At 43.4% G+C, this 25,790-nt stretch overlaps 2 pseudogenes; one reads left to right on the top strand and one right to left on the bottom strand.

Moving 5' to 3' along the window:
* Positions 1-8,305, top strand: part of LOC139396237 (glyoxalase domain-containing protein 4 pseudogene) — a 33,596-nt pseudogene extending 25,291 nt beyond the window's left edge.
* Positions 8,306-21,531: 13,226 nt separating this feature from the next.
* Positions 21,532-23,475, bottom strand: LOC139396238 (alpha-2A adrenergic receptor-like; annotated as a pseudogene).
* Between the last annotated feature and the right edge of the window lie 2,315 nt (positions 23,476-25,790).

Raw genomic sequence — 25,790 nt, 5'->3', positions numbered from 1 at the left:
CTGTGTACATCGTCTAAATAATTGTATTTCCTGGAAAAAAGCGACTGCCCATGTTTCACGTTGACACCAGTCACATACCAGGCTGTGTGTCATTGCTGTTACAGGATTAAAGGAAAACACACAATATAAATGTCATTGCTGTTATGAGTATACCAGACAGACATGTAATATAAGATTGATCTTAAATTACTTCACCGATCCACAAAAGGGTAAATGTAGACAAGAATATAACAAAACATAAATGAATATGATGTAAAATTGAGCATTAGTATAATTTTTATCGTACACAAACTTCATGTTCATATCTATCAAAGAAAGGGGATATAAACAGTGATGTTGTATTTGTGCTGGTTTTTGGAGTGCTGCTTTGTGCTGCGCTACATTTTTATTTTATTTATTTATTTTACCTTTATTTAACCAGGTAGGCAAGTTGAGAACAAGTTCTCATTTACAATTGCGACCTGGCCAAGATAAAGCAAAGCAGTTCGACAGATACAACGACACAGAGTTACACATGGAGTAAAACAAACATACAGTCAATAATACAGTATAAACAAGTCTATATACAATGTGAGCAAATGAGGTGAGAAGGGAGGTAAAGGCAAAAAAAGGCCATGGTGATAAGGTAAATACAATATAGCAATTAAAACACTGGAATGGTAGTTTTGCAATGGAAGAATGTGCAAAGTAGAAATAAAAATAATGGGGTGCAAAGGAGCAAAATAAATAAATAAATTAAATACAGTTGGGAAAGAGGTAGTTGTTTGGGCTAAATTATAGGTGGGCTATGTACAGGTGCAGTAATCTGTGAGCTGCTCTGACAGTTGGTGCTTAAAGCTAGTGAGGGAGATAAGTGTTTCCAGTTTCAGAGATTTTTGTAGCTCGTTCCAGTCATTGGCAGCAGAGAACTGGAAAGAGAGGCGGCCAAAGAAAGAATTGGTTTTGGGGGTGACTAGAGAGATATACCTGCTGGAGCGTGTGCTACAGGTGGGAGATGCTATGGTGACCAGCGAGCTGAGATAAGGGGGGACTTTACCTAGCAGGGTCTTGTAGATGACATGGAGCCAGTGGGTTTGGCGACGAGTATGAAGCGAGGGCCAGCCAACGAGAGCGTACAGGTCGCAATGGTGGGTAGTATATGGGGCTTTGGTGACAAAACGGATTGCACTGTGATAGACTGCATCCAATTTGTTGAGTAGGGTATTGGAGGCTATTTTGTAAATGACATCGCCAAAGTCGAGGATTGGTAGGATGGTCAGTTTTACAAGGGTATGTTTGGCAGCATGAGTGAAGGATGCTTTGTTGCGAAATAGGAAGCCAATTCTAGATTTAACTTTGGATTGGAGATGTTTGATATGGGTCTGGAAGGAGAGTTTACAGTCTAACCAGACACCTAAGTATTTGTAGTTGTCCACGTATTCTAAGTCAGAGCCGTCCAGAGTAGTGATGTTGGACAGGCGGGTAGGTGCAGGTAGCGATCGGTTGAAGAGCATGCATTTAGTTTTACTTGTATTTAAGAGCAATTGGAGGCCACGGAAGGAGAGTTGTATGGCATTGAAGCTTGCCTGGAGGGTTGTTAACACAGTGTCCAAAGAAGGGCCGGAAGTATACAGAATGGTGTCGTCTGCGTAGAGGTGGATCAGAGACTCACCAGCAGCAAGAGCGACCTCATTGATGTATACAGAGAAGAGAGTCGGTCCAAGAATTGAACCCTGTGGCACCCCCATAGAGACTGCCAGAGGTCCGGACTACAGACCCTCCGATTTGACACACTGAACTCTATCAGAGAAGTAGTTGGTGAACCAGGCGAGGCAATCATTTGAGAAACCAAGGCTGTTGAGTCTGCCGATGAGGATGTGGTGATTGACAGAGTCGAAAGCCTTGGCCAGATCAATGAATACGGCTGCACAGTAATGTTTCTTATCGATGGCGGTTAAGATATTGTTTAGGACCTTGAGTGTGGCTGAGGTGCACCCATGACCAGCTCTGAAACCAGATTGCATAGCAGAGAAGGTATGATGAGATTCGAAATGGTCGGTAATCTGTTTGTTGACTTGGCTTTCGAAGACCTTAGAAAGGCATGGTAGGATAGATATAGGTCTGTAGCAGTTTGGGTCAAGAGTGTCCCCCCCTTTGAAGAGGGGGATGACCGCAGCTGCTTTCCAATCTTTTGGAATCTCAGACGACACGAAAGAGAGGTTGAACAGGCTAGTAATAGGGGTGGCAACAATTTCGGCAGATCATTTTAGAAAGAAAGGGTCCAGATTTTCTAGCCCGGCTGATTTGTAGGGGTCCAGATTTTGCAGCTCTTTCAGAACATCAGCTGAATGGATTTGGGAGAAGGAGAAATGGGGAAGGCTTGGGCGAGTTGCTGTTGGGGGTGCAGTGCTGTTGACAGGGGTAGGAGTAGCCAGGTGGAAAGCATGACCAGCAGTAGAAAAATGCTTATTGAAATTTTCAATTATGGTGGATTTATCAGTGGTGACAGTGTTTCCTATCTTCAGTGCAGTGGGCAGCTGGGAGGAGGTGTTCTTATTCTCCATGGACTTTACAGTGTCCCAGAGCTTTTTTGAGTTAGTGTTGCAAGAAGCAAATTTCTGCTTGAAAAAGCTAGCCTTGGCTTTTCTAACTGCCTGTGTATAATGGTTTCTAGCTTCCCTGAACAGCTGCATATCACGGGGGCTGTTCGATGCTAATGCAGAACGCCATAGGATGTTTTTGTGTTGGTTAAGGGCAGTCAGGTCTGGGGAGAACCAAGGGCTATATCTGTTCCTGGTTCTAAATTTCTTGAATGGGGCATGTTTATTTAAGATGGTTAGGAAGGCATTTAAAAAAAATATCCAGGCATCCTCTACTGACGGGATGAGGTCAATATCCTTCCAGGATACCCCGGCCAGGTCGATTAGAAAGGCCTGCTCGCTGAAGTGTTTCAGGGAGCGTTTTACAGTGATGAGAGGAGGTCGTTTGACCGCTGACCCATTACGGATGCAGGCAATGAGGCAGTGATCGCTGAGATCTTGGTTGAAGACAGCAGAGGTGTATTTAGAGGGGAAGTTGGTTAGGATGATATTTATGAGGGTGCCCGTGTTTAAGGCTTTGGGGAGGTACCTGGTAGGTTCATTGATAATTTGTGTGAGATTGAGGGCATCAAGTTTAGATTGTAAGATGGCTGGGGTGTTAAGCATGTTCCAGTTTAGGTCGCCTAGCAGCACGAGCTCTGAAGATAGATGGGGGGCAATCAGTTCATATATGGTGTCCAGAGCACAGCTGGGGGCAGAGGGTGGTCTATAGCAGGCGGCAACGGTGAGAGACTTGTTTTTAGAGAGGTGGATTTTTAAAAGTAGAAGTTCAAATTGTTTGGGTACAGACCTGGATAGTAGGACAGAACTCTGCAGGCTATCTTTGCAGTAGATTGCAACACCGCCCCCTTTGGCAGTTCTATCTTGTCTGAAAATGTTGTAGTTTGGAATTAAAATGTCTGAATTTTTGGTGGTCTTCCTAAGCCAGGATTCAGACACAGCTAGAACATCCGGGTTGGCAGAGTGTGCTAAAGCAGTGAATAGAACAAACTTAGGGAGGAGGCTTCTGATGTTAACATGCATGAAACCAAGGCTATTACGGGTACAGAAGTCGTCAAAAGAGAGCGCCTGGGGAATAGGAGTGGAGCTAGGCACTGCAGGGCCTGGATTCACCTCTACATCGCCAGAGGAACATAGGAGGAGTAAAATAAGGGTGCGGCTGGCTAAAAGCAATAAGAATTGGTCGTCTAGAACGTCTGGAACAGAGAGTAAAAGGAGGTTTCTGGTGGCGATAAAATAGCATCAAGGTATAATGTACAGACAAAGGTAAGGTAGGATGTGAATACAGTGGAGGTAAACCTAGGTATTGAGTGATGAAGAGAGAGATATTGTCTCTAGAAACATCATTGAAACCAGGAGATGTCATTGCATGTGTGGGTGGTGGAACTAATAGGTTGGATAAGGTATAGTGAGCAGGACTAGAGGCTCTACAGTGAAATAAGTCAATAAACACTAACCAGAACAGCAATGGACAAGACATATTGACATTAAGGAGAGGCATGCTTAGTCGAGTGATCAAAAGGGTCCAGTGAGTGGAGAGGTTGGTTGAGGGTCACGGCGATTTAGACAGCTAGCCAGGCCATCGGTAGCAAGCTAGCATAGGATGGAGGTCTGTTGTTAGCCACCTCTTGCTTTCGGTCAGTAGATTAGTGGGGTTCCGTGTGGTAGAGGGGATTAATCCAGATCACACAACAACAACAAAAATAAGAACAATAGATATAGTTATAGAGGCCCGAGAAGAAAACATAATAATAATAAAAATAAATAAATTGTCCGATTGTCTATTCAGATAGCAGCCGGTAAGACAGCTAACGGTTAGCGGGCCGCAGATGGGCGTTCAGGTAACGTCGCGACGGAGGAGCCAGCCGGATCTCCTTCAGGTAGATAACGTCGGCAGTCCAGTTGTGAAGGCCCGGTGGGGCTCCGCGTAGGCAGTAAAACGGGTCCGGATAGGTGACTGCAGCCCAGGGGTGAATGATGGAACTCAGGAGTGATTGACGGAGCTGTCTAGCACCGGAACAATCAATGTTTTCTCCGGAATCGACGAAAGCCGACTGTCACACGGATAGCAGCTAGCTAGCTGTGAGATCCGGGTATGAATGTCCAGAGAGCATTTGAAATCCAGGGACATGGAGAGAAAAATTGGTCCGGTATGTTCCGTTCCGAGCCGCGCTGCGCCGTACAAAACTGGCGATAGATTTTCGATAGATTTTCGAGCTAAAGGATAGCTGATGACCACAAACCGTGGTTCGCTGAATACTAACGATTTGCCAGTAAAGAAGCTAACTAGCTTCTGATTAGCTTCTGGATTAGCTTCTGGGCTAGCTCCTGACTAGCTTCTTGGAGTTCCTGGCTAGCTTCTTGGAGGATTACAGATCTGAGGTAAATAATATTTTTTTATAAATTGGTGAGGCTGGTTGCAGGAGAGTGTTTTGAAGATGAGTTGATGGAAAATAAAAATAAAATGTATGTGAAAAAAGTTGTAAATATATATATATATACAGGACACGGCAAGACGAGGACAAAAGACGTCTGAACTGCTATGCGATCTTGGAGATGCTAAGAGAAACATGAGAGAGCATGAAAGATATGCTTCCCAAACGGCACCCTATCCCCTACATAGTGCACTTCTTTTGACCAGAGCCCTATTGGCCATTTGGGACACAATGGTTTCCATTTGGGACACAATGGTTTCCATTTGGGACATAATCTAAGAGAGGTGGTTACTCGTACATGTTATTTAATGCACCTCAGAGAGCTAGAAGAACAATGCGGATGTTAAACCTACATGACGAGCAAATATTTAAGCTGGGAATGAGCCTTGTCGCGTGGACCTTAAAACGAAAAACAGGTGCATTAGCAAATATACATTTGTTACAAGACTGTGTCTCTCTCTCTCTCTCCCTCTCTCTCTCTCTCTCTCTCTCTCTCTCTCTCTCTCTCTCTCTCTCTCTCTCTCTCTCTCTCTCTCTCTCTCTCTCTCTCTCTCTCTCTCTCTCTCTCCCTCTCCCTGTGTGTGTTTATACTGTACGTTTATTTGATCTGGAAAATGGGTGGCAAATAGGTTCAGTTGGACGCTTTTATCAATCTTTAGATTGAATTAGCAATGACAGTTGGCTACTGTTTAATAGGACCTAATCCACATCAAATAATAATCAATTGTCATAAACCGGAGATGATCATATGCTCTAAAATAGTTGATCCACAGTAACTACGTAGTCTATTGCCTTAACTCTAAGCCTACTAGACAACCATAATGAAACAATCTCTCACTTTTCTTTCAAAAGCATGGGCTTTGTTCTGTTCTTCAGATAGACTTGTTCACAGTGTCATTTGACTATTCTATTCCACTTGATAGCTCAACTTGTATCCAGAACCATCCATTATTATTAGCCAGGCTGCATCACATCTGGCTGTAATTGTAATCCCATAGGGCGGCGTACAATTGGCCCAGTGTCGTCCGGGTTTGGCCGGGTAGGCCGTCATTGTAAAATAAATAAGAATTTGTTCTTAACTGACTTGCCTAGTTAAATAAAGGATCAAATAAAAATAAAATATTCAAATACTTCTGACAGCTAGTGGAAAACTGTATTCCATCCCACTTGTGAGCCCATGTATTTATTTACTGTTTGGGAAGAAAAGGCTTTTAAACTATGCCGATGTATTGGTTGCATGGCAGCACAGGTCATAGTAAAGAGAAGCTCTTGTAGAGAGTCTGCAGGGAGTCACTTTGTTTGTATCTCTCTTGAGCAACACATTGTTAATCAATACAGTTGTGTGTGTGTGTGAGAGAGAGAGAAACAAAGAGTGCATTTTAGAAATAAGCCTTGGCCCCTGAAGCAACTCCATGCTCTCTCTCTCCTCTCCTCTACCGCTCCAACCACATCTGCCCTCTATCCTCTTATCCTTCCATCCTCTCACCCCTCCCTCAATCCCTTCCCACAGGGAAAGACAAATGGGAAGTTTTTAAATACATCTTCTACATCAACAATCGCTGAGAAAAAGGCAGACATATGCCTCATGTTTTTGATTTACAAAGAAGCCTTATATCCTTAGAGCTTATTAGTGGTTAGTGGATGGCAGGAAGGATGGGTGGGTGGATGGAAGGGTGGGTGGGTAGGTGGAAGGGTGGATGGAAGGATGGGTGGATGGAAGGATGGGTGGATGGAAGGATGGGTGGATGGGTGGATGGGTGGATGGAAGGATGGGTGGATGGGGATGGGTGGATGGAAGGATGGGTGGGTGGGTGGGTGGAAGGGTGGGTGGGTGGGTGGGTGGGTGGGTGGGTGGGTGGAAGGGTGGGTGGGTGGAAGGGTGGATGGATGGATGGATGGATGGATGGATGGATGGATGGGGATGGGTGGGTGGGTGGGTGGGTGGGTGGGTGGGTGGGTGGGTGGGTGGGTGGGTGGGTGGGTGGGTGGAAGGATGGATGGATGGATGGATGGATGGATGGATGGATGGAAGGATGGATGGGTGGGTGGGTGGGTGGGTGGGTGGGTGGGTGGGTGGGTGGGTGGGTGGGTGGGGATGGATGGATGGATGGATGGATGGATGGATGGATGGATGGAAGGAAGGATGGATGGGTGGATGGATGGAAGGATGGATGGATGGATGGATGGAGGAATATAAAAATAAGACACAAAGCAGGTCAAATGCTAATTATGTGACACAACGGTTGTGTTACAACTGGTATTGTTGTGTCTGACAACGGAGAGCTTCACTGCACAAAAGCAATTACACAACCATTGATTCTTGACAACCTTTGTTTACGTAAAATTGTGCAGACAAACTCTCTGCTGTATTAAAACAGTTGTGTCAAATGTGTTGTACGTCAGTTGTACAACCTGAGTGTGTACGGGGCCATGTACAGGGAGAGGAGTGAGAGAGTCAGTTGTCCGTGTGAGTTGCTGCGTGGAATGCTGATGAAGTAATCATTTGATCCTTCTTTCCTCACAACAGGCAGATCTGTCCATCCGAGCAGCGGCAGGAAAAGTGGAGAGGAGAGCTTAGGGGAGGGAAACCATCTGCTCTACTCTCTAAACTCTCTCTCGCTCTCTTGTTCTCTTTCTCTCTCTCTCTCTTTCTCTGCTCACATGTTGGCAGTTTTGTTTGTTTCATGGGGAATTACTCAGACCATGGGGGATTTTCTCAGCAAAATAGTGAGATCGAATCTTCACGAAATGAAAAATGACCCCAAAAAGCAGCAGATAGTCCGTGGTATTCCATTTGTCATGAACTACTATGTGGTACAGTATGATGTCCAGTCAGAGGCCTCATTTAAACATTCACACACTTTTAGTTCTCTTATAACTGGAGTATTTTCCTGATCTCAGGTCTCATGGGTCAAGGAAAAGTGCTGATCCCATATTGAGATATATAAACAGAAACATTACCCCATAGCCCACTTTAAGGATGTGATCTTAGAGAGAGGAACGTTTTCCTGGATGTGTCATCCCCCAGTGATTGGTCCAGAGTGTGTGTGTGTGTGTGTTATCTCTCTGACCCACTCAGCATGGAGCCAGATGGAGCCTGTCCAGAGTTCCTAGTAGTCTATCCTCAGGGTCCCTGGGGGGCCAATATAACAAACAGCCAGCTTATTCTGGTCCCTCTTACTAACAAACCCCTCTCCCTCTTCTCCCCCCCAGTCGTCCTCCAGCTCCACCATCCCTCCCTCCATTGCTCTCACATCTGGGGACCTCTCCTCCCCCCTGCTAAGTGGCTAAGTGGGAACTCTCAGCTGAAATATGAAAACAACACGTAGCAGCCTGAGATGTAGTAAGTAAAGTAAGTAGCCTCGCTTGAGAACGACCCATAGGGCAGGAGCCAGAACGGCCCATAGGGCAGGAGCCAGAACGGCCCATAGGGCAGGAGCCAGAACGGCCCAGGGCCCAGAATATAGGGCAGGAGCCAGAACGGCCCATAGGGCAGGAGCCAGAACGGCCCATAGGGCAGGAGCCAGAACGGCCCATAGGAAAGGAGCCAGAACAGCCCATTGGTCAGGAACTTATCTCTTGTTGTAACTTAAGGCAATTTGATGTATAAGTACACCCCCTGGACAGGACACAGATTGGCCTGATTTGGCATGGGATCAAACTCTACCCAGTCCCCTTCTGTCTCACACTCATACCTTTCTTGTCTTCTTTACACTGTCCTATCGTCCAATAAAACCACACAAACATGGAAGAGAGAGTGGGACTCAAGGCTGTACTGTAGGCTATACAGGCCTGCCACCGTCGTCACCGGCTGATGTCGGCGCGGCAGCGCTTGAGGAGATAAGCGATAACGAGTATTTGTTCTTTCAGAATCTCCTCATCCTTGGAGAGACACACACACCCCGAAGGTAATGCAACAGGAAAAGATTACAGATGTGCTTCAAATGGTTGAAATTAGAGGCAGTCAGGCAACCGACAGAGGTTCAATTTCCGGCATCCTTCTTAGGTTTGCAGAGACTCCCGGAGGAGGATGTCTCACCGCGCCAACATTACATCAGGGTTATTGCAAGGTGTGGAAGGAGATTGTTATGATCATTACCAGCATGTGATTGAGATTCATTGAACCAATAAGGAGAAGCCTAGACAGTGATAATTGTTGTTTTGCTCTAATCTTCAACATAGACGGTCTACGAGATGTTTGTAATGTGTGATTACTTGGACTACCGGTGGCAGGTTTTGTCGAGTTTATCGGAGGACAGACGAACGGCTCTTTCTACAGTGACAGCCAGGAAATAAAAAGAAAATGTCTGAGGAATCATCAATATCCCGATTGTTGTTTTGTCCTCATCGCCAACATAGACGGTAGAACATTACATGATGTTATGTTTGGTTGTGGGCTTGGAAACATATTGATAAACAGATTATCGATGAACAACCAAACAGCTCTTTCCCTCAGTGACAGCCAGGAGAAAATGAGTGTAAAAAAACAGACCCATTTTTTGAATTGTTGTGTTGTGGCAGCAGCGGGTAGAGACCAGACAGACTCAGTTATTAGCTATTTGCTGTAAAAGCCCAAACAAACCAATAAAGGTGGGGAGTAGGGACTGCCTGGCAGCATGGCATCTTCAGGACTGTGAGTTATCCCATCTGGATGAGGCCCTCTGGCTGTATTTGATTGAGCAGAGATTACTGTGTTTACTCTGGGGGATGCTGTGTGTGTGCGTGTGCGTGTGCGCATGTGTGCTCTGTGGATGGTCTGCGAGTCATAAAAAAGTGGTAATTGAATGAGTGAGAGACTGGAGCCCCCCTTCAGACAGATAGGTAGTAAATCACAGGCTGTGACAGGAAGGTTATCCTCTAGTATCCTCCTCCTACACTGTGGTGCTGTGAACAGGCCCATGAAGACATCTCTGACAGGCTAGGGCCCAACCGGCACTCAAGGCTCTATCCCAACTGACATACAGGTAGTAAGTCTGACTATGACAGTAAGGCTATCTATCTTCCTCCTACTATATATTGACCTAGACTAGGGGCCTGAATTGCATTCTAGGAAGCACCCCAAATAACAGCCTATTCCCTATATAATGCACCCTATTCCCTATAACATGCACAAAAAATAGTGTCAGTTGAAATGGAGCAATGTTGTACATTTTTTTTTTTACCAAGTTTACCAAAGATGAGTGAAAATATCTAATTTGTTGAATAATACATTCATCATGACACGCTTGGCCCTCTTCAATATCTGTTGGCCACTTCACAATATCTGTTTCATTCATGTCATCCCATTAAGAGCTCTCTGCTCCTGCCTGATTGTTGTCCATCACACACATTAACACACACATCCCTCCCTCAGGTGCATCAGGTTCCAGCTACAACAAGATACTCATAGAAAAATGCAGTTGTATAAAAAAATCTGCATTTATGAATCACCGGCATGATTTTTTTCTAGAAATGCAAAAATGTATAAAACTTCCAATGACGCATTGCAATGACAGAGGGAAGTGGTGTGTGTGTGTGTGTGTGTGTGCCCCCAATACTTTCCACAGGCCATTGGGTTCTAATAGGATAAGAAGGCATTCCATTAATTTCTAGCATTCTCTTTTAGTAGGTACCAGTAATGAAAAAACCCCATAGAGACTGCGGAGAGAGAATGACAGGAGAGATTTGTGTAATATAATATAATCTAATATAATATAATGCTTTTTGGGCTGGAGACCAGAGACGGACTGGGACCAGATATCGGCCTGGGCATTTCTAACACACCGGTTTTCCTTGAGGCCCCCAAACTAGCCCATTGTTTTCTTCAAGGCCCCCAGTATTAGCCAAATAATGATAATTCTGCTCAAGAAAAAACTATTTAGACAGGCCCACTCAGCTAACAATGGACCAGCCCATCTGGCATTTGCCAAACTGCCCTACGGCCGGTCTGTTTCTGCTGGAGACTGGAGCGCTAGGCTGGTGTATAGATTCATTATAAACCAACGGACAGAGAGGAAGAGTTACCGTGGTAAATTTGCCGACTGTGTCTGAATAGGACAGAGACGGACTGTTTCAACTGTGTCAGAAAAGGCGAGGTGTGTGTGTGTGTGTGTGTGTGTGTGTGTGTGTGTGTGTGTGTGTGTGTGTGTGTGTGTGTGTGTGTGTGTGTGTGTGTGTGTGTGTGTGTGTGTGTGTGTGTGTGTGTGTGTGTGTAACAGGAGATTGAAATGAGTTATGATCACAATGCATCTCAGTAGGAAGTATAAGAGACGTATCTTTGATAGGAAACTTTCCTCTAACAACATAACAGATACAGAATCAAGGTGTCGGGTTCCAATATGAAAGATAACACCATTACATTCAACCCCAATAAAATGCCACAGAGATGCTTTCTGTAGGTATCTGTTCCCGCCCGGTAACTCACGGTGCAAGTCAGTATTCGACGTCCATCCATCTGAGGACGTCAGGAGATTACGTGGAAATCAGCCACTAGGGGCAAGAGTGAGCGCTGTTACCTTCAAGTAGGTTTCAGTTTTGCTAGGGTGTTGTGGACGGGGATAGCCAGGAATTTCATCACAATGCAAGCACACACACACACACACCTGTTGGCTGTGAACCTGAATCTCTTTGCGTCTGGTTTGAATTATGTGAAGGAATTCTTTGGCAATACAATCTCTGCCTGAGAGTTTACAGTTATGTGAATGTTAGTCTAGCCCTAGCTATAAATGTTAGTCTAGCCCTAGCTATGAATGTTAGTCTAGCCCTGGCTATAAATGTTAGTCTAGCCCTAGCTATAAATGTTAGTCTAGCCCTAGTTATAAATGTTAGTTTAGCCCTAGCTATGAATGTTAGTCTAGCCCTAGCTATGAATGTTAGTCTAGCCCTAGCTATAAATGTTAGTCTAGACCTAGCTATAAATGTTAGTCTAGCCCTAGTTATGTTAGTCTAGCCCTAGCTATGAATGTTATTCTAGCCCTAGCTATGAATGTTAGTCTAGCCCTTGCTATAAATGTTAGTCTAGCCCTAGCTATGAATGTTAGTCTAGCCCTCGCTATAAATGTTAGTCTAGACCTAGCTATAAATGTTAGTCTAGCCCTAGTTATGTTAGTCTAGCCCTAGCTATGAATGTTAGTCTAGTGCATGTTGCGTTGAATGACACTGCATGTTATGAGCCTGATCAAGGTTTTGCATCCGTCTAGCTAGTATCTATAAGGTTCTTCCGAGGATCTCTTGGGGGGGATTGTCATCACCACAGCAGCCTTACTACCACAGCCTGACGGGGACGTCTACCTGAGACTCCAAGCCAAACTCTACAGAGTCTGGATCCTTCATCTGCGGCCCTCTGCTTCATCCGTTCCATTCTCACTGACTTCCTGAATCCTCATTATCACATCCATTCTGTTTCCTCAATAAATTTTCTAAACTGGTCCTTTAACTAATGAATAGTCATTTCCTCTGTCTTGCTAAGTCTGCCAGCAGTCCTCAGCCTTATCATAAGTTGTCAGCTGCTGTCTTCATTTCCCACCATAGTAGATGCCTGATACATAATAGTCTGCCTTTTGGGTTGTTAGTCTAGCCCTAGCTAGGAATGTTAGTCTAGCCCTAGCTAGGAATGTTAGTCTAATCCTAGCTAGGAATGTTAGTCTAGCCCTAGCTAGGAATGTTAGTCTAATCCTAGCTATGAATGTTAGTCTAGCCCTAGCTAGGAATGTTAGTCTAATCCTAGCTAGGAATGTTAGTCTAGCCCTAGCTATGAATGTTAGTCTAGCCCTAGCTAGGAATGTTAGTCTAATCCTAGCTATGAATGTTAGTCTAGCCCTAGCTATGAATGTTAGTCTAGCCCTAGCTAGGAATGTTAGTCTAATCCTAGCTATGAATGTTAGTCTAGCCCTAGCTATGAATGTTAGTCTAGCCCTGGCTAGGAATGTTAGTCTAGCCCTAGCTAGGAATGTTAGTCTAGCCCTAGCTAGGAATGTTAGTCTAATCCTAGCTAGGAATGTTAGTCTAGCCCTAGCTATGAATGTTAGTCTAGCCCTAGCTAGGAATGTTAGTCTAGCCCTAGCTAGGAATGTTAGTCTAGCCCTAGCTATGAATGTTAGTCTAGCCCTAGCTAGGAATGTTAGTCTAGCCCTAGCTAGGAATGTTAGTCTAGCCCTAGCTATGAATGTTAGTCTAATCCTAGCTAGGAATGTTAGTCTAGCCCTAGCTATGAATGTTAGTCTAGCCCTAGCTATGAATGTTAGTCTAGCCCTAGCTATGAATGTCAGTCTAACCCTAATGATGAATTAAGGTCACTAGTTATGTATGAGCTGCTTTGTGCATATGGGCCTGCTCCAGTTTTCTGTGGATGGAGGCATAACGGCCTCTTTTCAGCCAGACTGACACTGATCATTACTCTAATTTCTACTACAAACATATTAGAGATTCTTTCATAGAAAATACCCAAAACACCTTTGTACACGACTATGATGTTGCACGACATCCCACTGCTATCAAAATGGCCATTTACACCATCAAGCTATCACAGACTGGTCATACAAGACTTCAAGGATAATGGCTTACTTGTATTAAACCATCACGCCCTGCTATCATAAAAAAGCTTTTATTGAGAACACCCAAACTACTCTATCACTGCTTGAGAATCAAGTTTGAAAATCAAAACGTCTCCTTTGTACAAGACAATGAGGACATGGGTTTACGACTAGCAAAAAGTCAGTTTATGTTTAAGGCCATTACAGACTGCCAAATAGGAGAGTACTTGGGTCTAATCTCCATCACACACCCACAAGCTGTCCATCACCACCCACTGGATAGAAGATTAGAGCTCTCTACAGAGAGAGGGAGAGGAGAGAGAGAGAGGCTGTTGATTATGGTAAAGCTCTGTCCCTCCTGATATCAAGTTACAGGGAATATGGATTAATGGACATTGGATTAATGGACTCAATGGACATTGTTATGATTTCTGAACTCTTTTATGAAGGTCAACTCTGTGAGATGACAGCATCACAATTTCATGTGTAGTCACACATACACACACACACATACACACACACATACATCAATGTGACTTCAGATTAAAATAATAATATCTCTCCCTGAACGTGAGTTTGAGAACACAGTGAAGCTCTGTCCCTCCTTTACAACAGTCTTTATACTGTATGCCCTCACACAGTGAGGAAGGAACACCCGGAACACTGGATCAGTGAGCACCAATAAGAATGGGTCTTAATATAACTGTTATATTCATCTATCATTATTATATCAGAATTAAACCCTATAATATAATATACTCTACAGTAATATCCATGATTGACGTTTGTTCATGGGAAGAATCTCCTTTATGATTGTGTGTGTGTGTGTGTGTGTGTGTGTGTGTGTGTGTGTGTGTGTGTGTGTGTGTGTGTGTGTGTGTGTGTGTGTGTGTGTGTGTGTGTGTCTTTGCTGTATTCTGTTAAAGCCTCATTAATGCAACTGTGAGCGACTGAAAACATCAATATTATGTCTCTTATCAGAGTGAACAGGAAATCTTCCTGTTTCCATCGATGGCACAGAGAGAGAGGAGAGAAAAAACGGCTGAGTATGTGTGTCTGTTTAGAGTTTGTGTCTGTGTGTGTATGAATGTGTGCATGTGCGCCTGTGTGCGTTTCAGAATGGCAGGAAGGTTCAATAATCAAATCCCCAAATGTCCTCTGTTTGTCTGTGAGAGGATGAGAGATAATTGCGTTCGGTAATAATGAGCTCTGGAAAATAGATTGTCCACCCAAATAGTTTTCCGGGAAATCTGTGTTTAGGGAATTTGGCATCATGGTATACAATACACCCAGCCTAATACAGTACTATCCATAGAAAGATAGATCTATTCATTTAAAATAGATATTCATTATATTTCTATGGTACTATCATATACAGGTAACTGACAACATAAAGGAAACACCAACATGAAGTGTCTTAATAGGGAGTTGGGCCACGACGAGCTGCCAGAACAGCTTCAATGCACCTTGGCATAGATTCTAGAAGTGTCTGGAACTCTTGGAGGGATGCAACACCATTCTCCCACGAGAAATTCCATAATTTAGTGGAAAAGGCTGTCTCAGGTGCTGCTCCAGAATCTCCCATAAGTGTTCAATTGGGTTGAGATCTGGTGACTGACTGACGCACACGCACACGCACACACACACACACACACACACACACACACACACACACACACATACACATACACACACATACTTTATACTCCCTATGCTCCTTTGCGACCCCTTTTTCAAAGTCACTGAGAGCTCTTCTTCTAGCCATGGTAGCCACAGTAATGGGCAACTGGGCATTTTTATACATGACACTAAGCATGATGGGATGTTAATTGCTTAATTAACTCAGAAAACCACACTTGTGTGGAAGCACCTGCTTTCAAAATACTTTGTATCCCTCATTTAATCAAGTGTTTCCATTATTTTGGCATTTCCCTGTATTTATCAAAGAGATTATTAAGGTTATTATTAAGGTTAACCATAAATTGGTGTTGGCATATATTCATCATGTGTTGGACATACAGCCCAATCCATTATCAAATAGATTATTCCAGTTAAAGTGAACAATAGCTTTATGTGTTCACCCAGACTAGAATACAGTAGCTACCATCATTATAAATAAGAATTTGTTCTTAACTGACTTGCCTAGTTAAATAAAGGTTAAATAAAATAAAAAATGATAATGTAGTTGTCATGGAGATTATTATTAAGGTTACCATGACCTATTGTTGGTATGTCCAACCTCTAGGCTACAATCTCAGTGTACGAACAGTACTAATTGCAAATAGATTGTTGCCGTTATTAAGCTAACATATTTAATAATAGGTATTAAGTTAGGCCTACTGGAAGTTAATAACAGGTTTTTAAATCAGATGAATCATCAACATTTTGGGGGGCATTCTACCACCACGGAGACTACATTCTCATTGTGGAAAACACAGGTAGCCAAATACATTCATGTATCTCTTTCTCTCTCTCTGTTCTCTCTGTTCTATTTTTTTTTTACAATTCGTCCATTTAAAAAAATCAGTGGACCATATACAGTTGAAGTCGGAAGTTTACATGCACCGTCGCCAAATTCCCTGTCTTAGGTCAGTTAGGATCACCACCTTATTTTATCAATGTGAAATGTCAGAATAATAGTAGAGAGAATTATTTTATTTCAGCTTTTATTTCATTCATCATATTCCCAGTGGGTCAGAAGTTTACATAAACTCAATTAATATTTGGTAGCATTGCCTTTAAATTGTTTAACTTGGGTCAAACATTTCGGGTAGCCTTCCACAAGCTTCCCACAGTAAGTTTGGTGAATTTTGGCCCATTCCTCCTGACAGAGCTAGTGCAACTTGAGTCAGGTTTGTAGGCCTCCTTGCTCGCACACACGTTTTCAGTTCTGCCCACAAATGTTCTATGGGATTGAGGTCAGGGCTTTGTGATGGCTACTCCAATACATTGACTTTGTTGTCCTTAAGCCATTTTGCCACAACTTTGGAAGTATTCTTGGGGTCATTGTCCATTTGGAAGACCCATTGGTGACCAAGATTTAACTTCCTGACTGATGTCCTGATGTTGCTTCAATAAAACCACATAGTTTTCATTTCTCATGATGTCATCTATTTTGTGAAGTTCACCAGTCCCTCCTGCAGCAAAGCACCCCCACAACATGATGCTGCCACTCCGTGCTTCATGGTTGGGATGATGTTCTTTGGCTTGCAAGCCTCCCCCTTTTTCCTCCAAACATAACGATGGTCATTATGGCCAAACAGTTCTATTTTTGCTTCATCAGACCAGAGGACATTTTCTCCAAAAAATACGATCTTTGTCCCCATGTGCAGTTGCAAACCGTAGTCTGGCTTTTTTTATGGCAGTTTTGGAGCAATGGCTTCTTCCTTGCTGAGCAGCCTTTCAGGTTATGTCAACATAGGACCTGTTTTACTGTGGATATAGATATTGTTGTACCTGTTTCCTCCAGCATCTTCACAAGGTCATTTGCTGCTGTTCTAGGATTGATTTGCACTTTTCGCACCAAAGTACGTTCATCTCTAGGAGACAGAACGTGTCTCCTTCCTGAGCTCTATGATGGCTGCGTGGTCCCGTGGTGTTTATATTTGCGTACTATTGTTTGTACAGAGGAACGTGGTATCTTCAGGCGTTTGGAAATTGCTCCCAAGGATGAACCAGAGGTGACTGAGGTCTTGGCAGATTTATTTTGATTTTCCATGATGTCAAACAAAGAGGCACTGAGTTTGAAGGTAGGCCTTGAAATGCATCCACAGGTACACCACAGGTACACCAATTGACTCCAATGATAACAATTAGCCTATCAGAAGCTTCTAAAGCCATTACATAATTTTCGGGAATTTTCCAAGCTGTTTAAAGGCACAGTCAACTTAGTGTATGTAAACTTCTGACCCACTGGAATTGTGATACAGTGAATTATAAGTGAAATAATCTGTCTGTAAGCAATTGTTGGAAAAATTACTTCATGCATGTGTCATGTGTCATGCACAAAGTAGATGTCCTAACCAACTTGCCAAAACTATTGTTTGTTAACCTAAGTGTATGTAAACTTGCGACTTCAACTGTACCTGAAAATTCTACTCTGTGTACTTTTGATGTTACCAGTCTGTATACTAACATCCCCCATCAGGGCGGCCAAGAGGCCCTCATGTTCTACCTCAATGTACGTCCCCCTAATGCTCTACCCAGCACCAATTGTATGGTGGACTTGACTGAACTGGCACTACCCTCCAACTATTGTCTCTTCAGAGGAGACTTCTTCCTCCAGACCAAAGGGACAACGATGGGGAGTACTATGGCTCCTAATTATACTAACCTGTATCTAGGTATGTATGAAAAACAGCTGGTGCTGAATCCAGACCTTAACCCCTTTCTCTCCAATATTCTCCTAATTATACTAACCTGTATCTAGGTATGTATGAAAAACAGCTGGTGCTGAATCCAGACCTTAACCCCTTTCTCTCCAATATTCTCCTAATTATACTAACCTGTATCTAGGTATGTATGAAAAACAGCTGGTGCTGAATCCAGACCTTAACCCTTTTCTCTCCAATATTCTCCTAATTCTGAGATATTCGGATGACATTTTTGTGATCTATACAGGCACCCAAGAAGAACTTTTGGAATTCCATGCTTACCTAAACTCTATGAATGAACACCTTCACATCAGCATTAACTATGACCTTTCGCAAATCTCTTTTCTTGATGTGATGGTTATTCAGGACAAAACCTCCCTCTCTGCAGATCTCTATAGGAAACCTATGGACAGAATTACCCTCCTTAGTGGTGACAGCTTTCATCCACGTCCACTTATTAAAAATCTCACTATCAGTCAATTCATGCTTTACCCAATACTCACCATTGGAGATGGCATTTAAGGACATTATCAGGAAGCACTGGTACATTACTGATACCGACCCACAGTTGAAACCCGTTTTTAAATATCCCCCGGGTATGTTTTTTAAAAGACCCCCAAGCGTGAGAGATATTGTGGTTAAAACTGATTACCCACCAGAGAAAAGGGAAACGTTTTTGGACAAGGTTCCGGGGGGTAATTACAAATGTGGCCGATGTGCTCAATGTAGCTTCACATACAAATGCAACTCATTCCCCCCCCCAATGTTATTTACATGTTGAAATGTCCTTGTGGTCTGTCTTACACAGGGAAAACCCATAGAAGCCTTAAGACACGGATCAGTGAGCACCGCAGCAACACACGGACAGGTGAGACAAAACAATCTGGTTGCTGCTCATTTTGTACAAGCTGGACTTCCTATTAGTTCTCTGAGATACATTGGAATAGAAATGGTCAAGATGTCACGCTGGGGAGGGGACACTGAGAGGAAGCTTCTTCAAAGGGATTCTTTCTGGATCCACAGGCTCAACACACTGTCTCCTCTTGGCCTTAATGACGAGTTTGACTTGAAACCGTTTTTATAGTTTCAATATGTCTAAACTGTGTTTAAAAAAAATCCTAATTGAATATTGTATGTGTATGTATATTACTGTAAATATTGATCACATTCCCTGTGTATGATCATATATATTGATACATTGAATGTTAACATTGGGAAACTATGTTATAATTTATTTTACCTATCTTACCTGTTTCAGGAAGTGATGTCACTGAGTACTGCCCCTATATATAGGACCTTCCGCCCCCACCTGGGTTATGGATGCCTGATGAAGACCTAAGGGTCGAAACCTTGTTGTTAATAAATATCACCTGGGAGCATGAGCAGCAGTGTGCAGCGTTTTCCTTCCTGTTGTCCATTAGTTTGCTTACAACTCCAGTACCTGAGAAAAGTACCTGGATGTGCGTATGTTTTTCAGCTTTGTACAATTCGTCATCACACCAATGCCCATAATCATATTGCCCTATTCTGCCCCGATGATATTGTTTGGTATGTTTGGGTAGGCCCCTTGAAAAAGCTGATGTTTTTTGCTGAAAGTGCACTGGAGGTCAGAATATTACGCAGGTGTGTTGGATTCATCATCATTTCCCTCCTCCACTATACGGTATTATGACATCACCAGTGAGGCAGTCAGGTCAAATGTGATTCCAGCTCCACAGCATCTCCTCCTAACTTCAATTGATATGTCCGAGATGGCAGGAAAGAGGGTGACATTGATTCCTTTATTTTGATTGGTTGGGCCCTCTTGGTGACAAATGAGCACTCAGGTTTGTTGATCTATTACCATGAGGTGTGTGTGTGTGTGTGTGTGTGTGTGTGTGTGTGTGTGTGTGTGTGTGTGTGTGTGTGTGTGTGTGTGTGTGTGTGTGTGTGTGTGTGTGTGTGTGTGTGTGTGTGTGTGTGTGTGTGTGTGTGTGTGTGCGTGTGTGTGTGTGCGTGCGTGTGTAGGGAGGGCTGTAGACTTACCAGCAGGTCTGTTAGTTGAGCTGATTCATATGAGGTTCTTGTTATGTGGCCCAAGTGAACGAACACAGAGCGTGGTGGCTTGTTTGGAGTAAAAAATCTACAAAAAAGGTCTATGGTCTGTTTCTCTGCCTGAAAATGAGGGAACATAGCCAATATCTTCACACAGACGATATTGGCATTTAAAAACCATGCTGTGCTCCTCTATGAGCTAGGTATAGACTAACATTCTTAGCTAGGGCTAAACTATCATAACTAGGGCAAGACTAACATTCATAGCTAGGTCTAGACTAACATTCATAGCTAGGGCTAGACTAACATAACTAGGGCTAGACTAACATTCATAGCTAGTGCTAGACTAGCATTCATAGCTAGGGCTAAACTAACATAACTAGGGGCTAGACTAACATTCATAGGTCTAGACTAACATTCATAGCTAAGGCTAGACTAACATTCATAGCTAGGGCTAGACTAACATTCATAGCCAGGGCTAGACTAACATTCATAGCTAGGGTTAGACTAACATTCATTTGATGTCTTCTTTAAATGTGAGCTCAGTAGTTAGAGAGAGCGAGAGAGAGTGTGTGTTTGTTTGTGAGTGTTCTGCCCATGACCAGTCTATCAGGTTCTGGTTTGATGAGCCAGCTAGATCCACATCCTGGGTTTAATGATGCGTGAGGCGGCGGTACGTGGAACTCTAAATGATACGTTACTCTGCAACATGGATGAGACCTGCTCTCATAACTGCCTAACTACCAGTGTGCGTGTGTGTGTGTGTGTGCGTGTGTCAGTCTGAACAGACTGGGAATTAACATTGTTCCTTTGATTACAGCTGCTAGGCTATGTTCAAAATGGAACGCTATTCCGTATACAGTGTGCTACTTCTGAAATGACACACTATATTCCCTGTCCTCACACTCTTTCAGCTTTTTCATGAACAATGATCAGTCTCACTTCTTTCTCCCGATCCCATTGTCTGTGTTCTCTCCCTAGCTATGAACTTAAGGCATTATTATTATTTTCATCAGAAGTAACACTGCTCTGTCTGTGTGTGTGTGTGTGTGTGTGTGTGTGTGTGTGTGTGTGTGTGTGTGTGTGTGTGACCACGTATACTATTGTGATGCTGTCATCTCAGAGTTGACGTTCATATAAGAGTTCAGAAACCATGACAATGGTCATTGGGAGATGTTTATTCTTTAACAAAACTATGGTAACCCATTCTCCCAGTTGTAGCTTGATATCATATGAAATGGCCGTGTGTTTCAATAACAATGAATAGAACACACCAAGGTGGCTCAGAAAGAGACAATTATTTCAACATCATATCATAAAATACTACATATAGTATCATACTCCTGGCCACGTTTATCCAATATTGTGATTCAAACATTCACAAAACTGTAGAAAAACATTGGTTGAATGAACGTGGCTGGAATGGTTGAGCTTTTTTAAAGTCTGTATTCACAGGATAGTTTGTTTCCAAGCTGTGGTGTGGCGTAGTGCTGTCGACCTTTTGGAAAAACAACATTTTGATGCTTTTACTGCACGTACTGTAGTGGGTTTTAGTCTTTCCCCCAAAAGCCTTTGCAACATAAAACGGTACATTATTTGTTTAAAGCCACGGATCCGACCATGCACGATAACAATTTATATATTTTTTAAAAACATACAAACAACCAAAAAGTCCCAAGTCTAATCATACCATTCTTCGGTTATCCCTGCAGAGAATCTTTTTAAAAGATCTTCGGAAGTCATTGTTGAAGATTGTATAGATAATGGGATTGGCTGAACTGTTACAGTAGCCGAACCAGAAGAAGAATTTAAACAGTGTGTCAGGTATGTAACACGAGTCACAGAGCGCCGTCAGAGTGTAGGTAAAGAAGAAGGGGAACCAGCAAACGACAAAAACTCCAATGACCACAGCCAAGACGAAGGTGAAACGTTTCTCCCTGTTCTGTCTCCCCTTCCATCGACTCCCCTTAGAGCTCTGTCTCACCACCAGTTTAGGCAGCGCCGGGTGGTCCACTCCTGGTTTGATCTGGCTCAGTTTGGTTTTAGCCGTGTGTTTCTTCTTCTTGATAGAACAGGGGTTGTTGACCTGGTGGTCAGACGATGAGGAGTCCTCCATGTCCACGCCGTTTATCTCCCGTCCTCTCCTCTGTGTTCATCCCCCTCTCTGTCTCCTTGCTCTCCGTTCAGCTTCTCGTGACAAGCGTGTTGGTCACCTCCGACTCCCCCAGCTCCGTTCTCCTTCTTGCCCGTCACCGGCGACACTGAGGCCGCCATTTTTGAGTTTCCGGTCGCCCGGTGGTACCCGCGTCCGTTTCTTAGCGATCTGATAGATCCGGATGTAAACGAGGATCATGATGATGCAGGGCACGAAGAACGAGCCGATACTGGACGAGATCATGTACCACTTGTCTTCGTTGATCTTACACACCGGCCCCTCCTCTTTATCGCTCTCCTTCTCCATGCTGATGAGGGGCGGGAACGAGATCACAGCGGCGATGACCCACACGATGACGATGATGCACTTGATCCTGCGCGGTGTCCGTTTCAGGTTGTACTCGATGGCCTTGGTGATTGACCAGTACCTGTCCAGACTAATGGCACACAGATGGGCGATGGATGCCGTACAGAAGAGAACGTCCAGTGCAAGGTAGATCTCGCACCAGACTTTACCAAAGTACCAGTAGCCCATGAGTTCGTTGGCCAAGGAGAAGGGAATGACCAGGGTCGCAACCAAAATGTCCGCCGACGCCAACGAAACCAGGAAGAGGTTCTGAGGGGCCTTCAGGGCCCGGCTAGTAAACACAGCGATGACCACTAAGACGTTGCCGAAGACTGTCAATAGGATAGCATCCCGACCAGGATCGTTAGGGGCAACGAGATCTGGAGGCTATAGGGCGGACCCCAAAGGATGGTCTCATTGGTCATGTTGCTCATGATGGTCGTGCTTGTAAGAGTCTCATTGGTCACGTTCGTCATGTTATCCACCCCGCCATTGATTCTCCTTAGATCCTCAGGGATCCAATCATGTAAGGTCAGCAAATGTCATCCAGGAGACCATGTAGTTTGCAACTGGAAGACTGGAAAGTGAGGGTGTGGGACTCTTCAGTGTTTTTGTTTTAGTTATTTTTCGCTCCATTGCATGTTGGTCGATCAAGAACAGTTTAGGTTGAATACAGCTGATTGTCACTTCATCTGAAAAATAGGAGGTGCAGAAGTAAGAATTTTAGCAGGAACTGGAGATGCCTTAACTGTCAATTTACACAAATACAACATAACTCTCTAGTTATACTTTCCAAGAATATAGCAGGTACACACTAAATATAACTCTTACCTCAAGCATTGTGCTGTGTCACTTGGGTCCTTTTGAGTGGCCGACAATAGAATGGACAGTGAGCAACTTCTTCATGCAGGTCAGTTACCCGAATCAGCTGGCTTCTCACGCATCTCTTCTGTGTTCCATGGACGAGCGCGAGCTAAGGTTTCACAGTCAGTTTTCCTCTGCACAGCTCTGTATCTAAGTCTGTCTCACTAGCGGAGAGCTAATGAGCCGTAATCACGTTATCCTGTGGCTGCTGCTCCTGCTGCCGCCGTCGGTTCTATCAGTGGAGACTATCGCCCTACTATGCTACTGTTGGCGGCTCCAAACTCAGTTCTGCCACGCCCTCTATTTATAACCCCAACCTCCCAGAACTGGGTTGCTATAGCAGCACCCGGAGCCTACACCACGTGGAAATTAAACACAGGCTTTTTATTTACTTGGCGCGCGCCAACTCCATTCCGTTCACGAACCAACCCATTTCAAGCACCATTTATTGTCACACCAACCATTCTAAAACTGTTAAAACGATATAGAAAAAAACGAAAGGGGCTGGGGTTCATAGTCAATGGTAAGATAGACTAAGCAGTAAACTATTGACCAGTTAACATTGGCTTTAGCCTAAGGTTAATAGTTAGCCTATAGGGTAAAATAACAAATGTCAGCCCATGTGATGATCATTGATGGATCAATATTGATGGACGACCGCGAAATGTGAGTTACAGATCTGTCATTTTCATTGAAAGCAAGTCTAAGAAGCGATAGATCTGTTCCATGTGCACTACTTCTATGCTTCCTGTTCTTAAGTTTAGTTTTCGTGTATTTCTTTTCCGGTTTTGCACACCCGCTTCAAACAACTGAAAAAACAATATTTGTGGCTATTGAAAACATATTTCATAGCAGTTTAGATGATACAATTGCTTGTTTTGTCACAAACTAAAAATGAGGCTATAAGGATTTTAGCAACCAGGAAATGGCAGAGCGATTTCTGCATATTGTAACATATGTTATTGAGACAGACCGCATTGGATCAACTTGAAGAGTGATAACACCAAGAGGTAGGCTATGCCCAATTTAGCCACTCTTCCATTTTGGAACAGGTGCTTTCAATAACATAGCCTTCTATCAGTATAAAGCTTTTCTATCATATCATGTGTAGTTGGGGAGTGGAGGGAGGTGTTGTTAGTGTGATATCATATGACAGCGGAATCCTGTGTTTTGAGTAGACATCACTGCTAGTGATCATGCGTCAGCGTGCGGATGGAGCGCGAGGACACAGTGACACCTGTCGTCTTCTGAAAAAGCTTCCGCGCCCGGCGTCGGTCTCTCTCGGATTCGCTTTGGAAGAAATAGCCTGAGGCGCGCATTCACCACTGATGTTATGTGACATTCAGGATTGTAAAACCTACCGTTAAGTATCGAATTATACCACATAGTACTCTATGCTTTTACTGAAAACAATATGAACCATTATGCGTTTTAACGTTTACCTTTTCTAATAAGACCATAGGTGCTTCCAACTTCTGTTCTACCATAAAACGTTTTTAAAAATGCAAAAGCGTCACATATTTGACATGATTTAAATAGGTTAAGAAAGGACTTTCCTAGGTAAATCTTTAGGCAAGGCATTTGGTTAATGCACTAAATTGTAATGTACTCCGATGCAACATCATCATCACGTGCTAAGTGCAGTCCAAATTTGGACTTCCAGTTCAGATGACACATGAAGTACTGTGATACTTTACCAGTTACTTTACCAGATACTTTCTCCATTTTCTCGTGGTGGCTTAAATGGCAAAGGACAAGACAGAAGAGAAAAAAACGTACCTCACTTGTAATATGTCTAATGTAATGTATTCTGAAACCCCAGTCAAAAACCTCAATCTGACTAGAATTCAAATACATTTAGAAGTTGAAGGGTGAAAGTAATTGATGTTGACTGGAGTCGAGATGTGAGGGACCATGTTTTCAATGATCCAGTAGGGGACGCTCTTGTATTGGGACAGGCAGAGCCGTTTTAGCCTCTCTGGGTACAGGTGCAATACAATGGAACGTGTCGAGATTGAGAAGTACAATTTCCAGTTTTATTACACAGACCACATCCATCTACTTATTCATAATTCATCAACTGTAATATTGAATCAAAGTCAGACGTACCCATCCATATAAATAGAAAGTGTAATTATGTATATATCGTTTTTATTTAGACAGTTTGGATACAGAGTGGGAGGCAGGGAAGCATCAGTACAGAAGAATGAGTGGATGTGAGATTGAACAGTGGGGAGTTGTACACGTGCCATGAATGTTACCACTCGACTACAGCTCTACACAAAGTTAGTCATGTAGATATTCTACGTGCCTGTTATTGCTCTTCGATTGCGGTTTAGACCTTTCATTGGTCAGTCTGACGTAGCTTTACTGTATGTATGCATCCCAAATGGCACGCTTTTCCCAATATAGTGCACTACTTTTGACCGTAACCCTAGGGACCCTAGTCAAAAGTAGTGCAGTGCATTGTATAGGGTGCCATTTGGGATAAACGG

This window comes from Oncorhynchus clarkii, unplaced genomic scaffold (assembly GCF_045791955.1).
Source record: "Oncorhynchus clarkii lewisi isolate Uvic-CL-2024 unplaced genomic scaffold, UVic_Ocla_1.0 unplaced_contig_5710_pilon_pilon, whole genome shotgun sequence".
NCBI lineage: Eukaryota > Metazoa > Chordata > Actinopteri > Salmoniformes > Salmonidae > Oncorhynchus > Oncorhynchus clarkii.
This window is presented reverse-complemented; position numbering and strand designations above follow the sequence as displayed.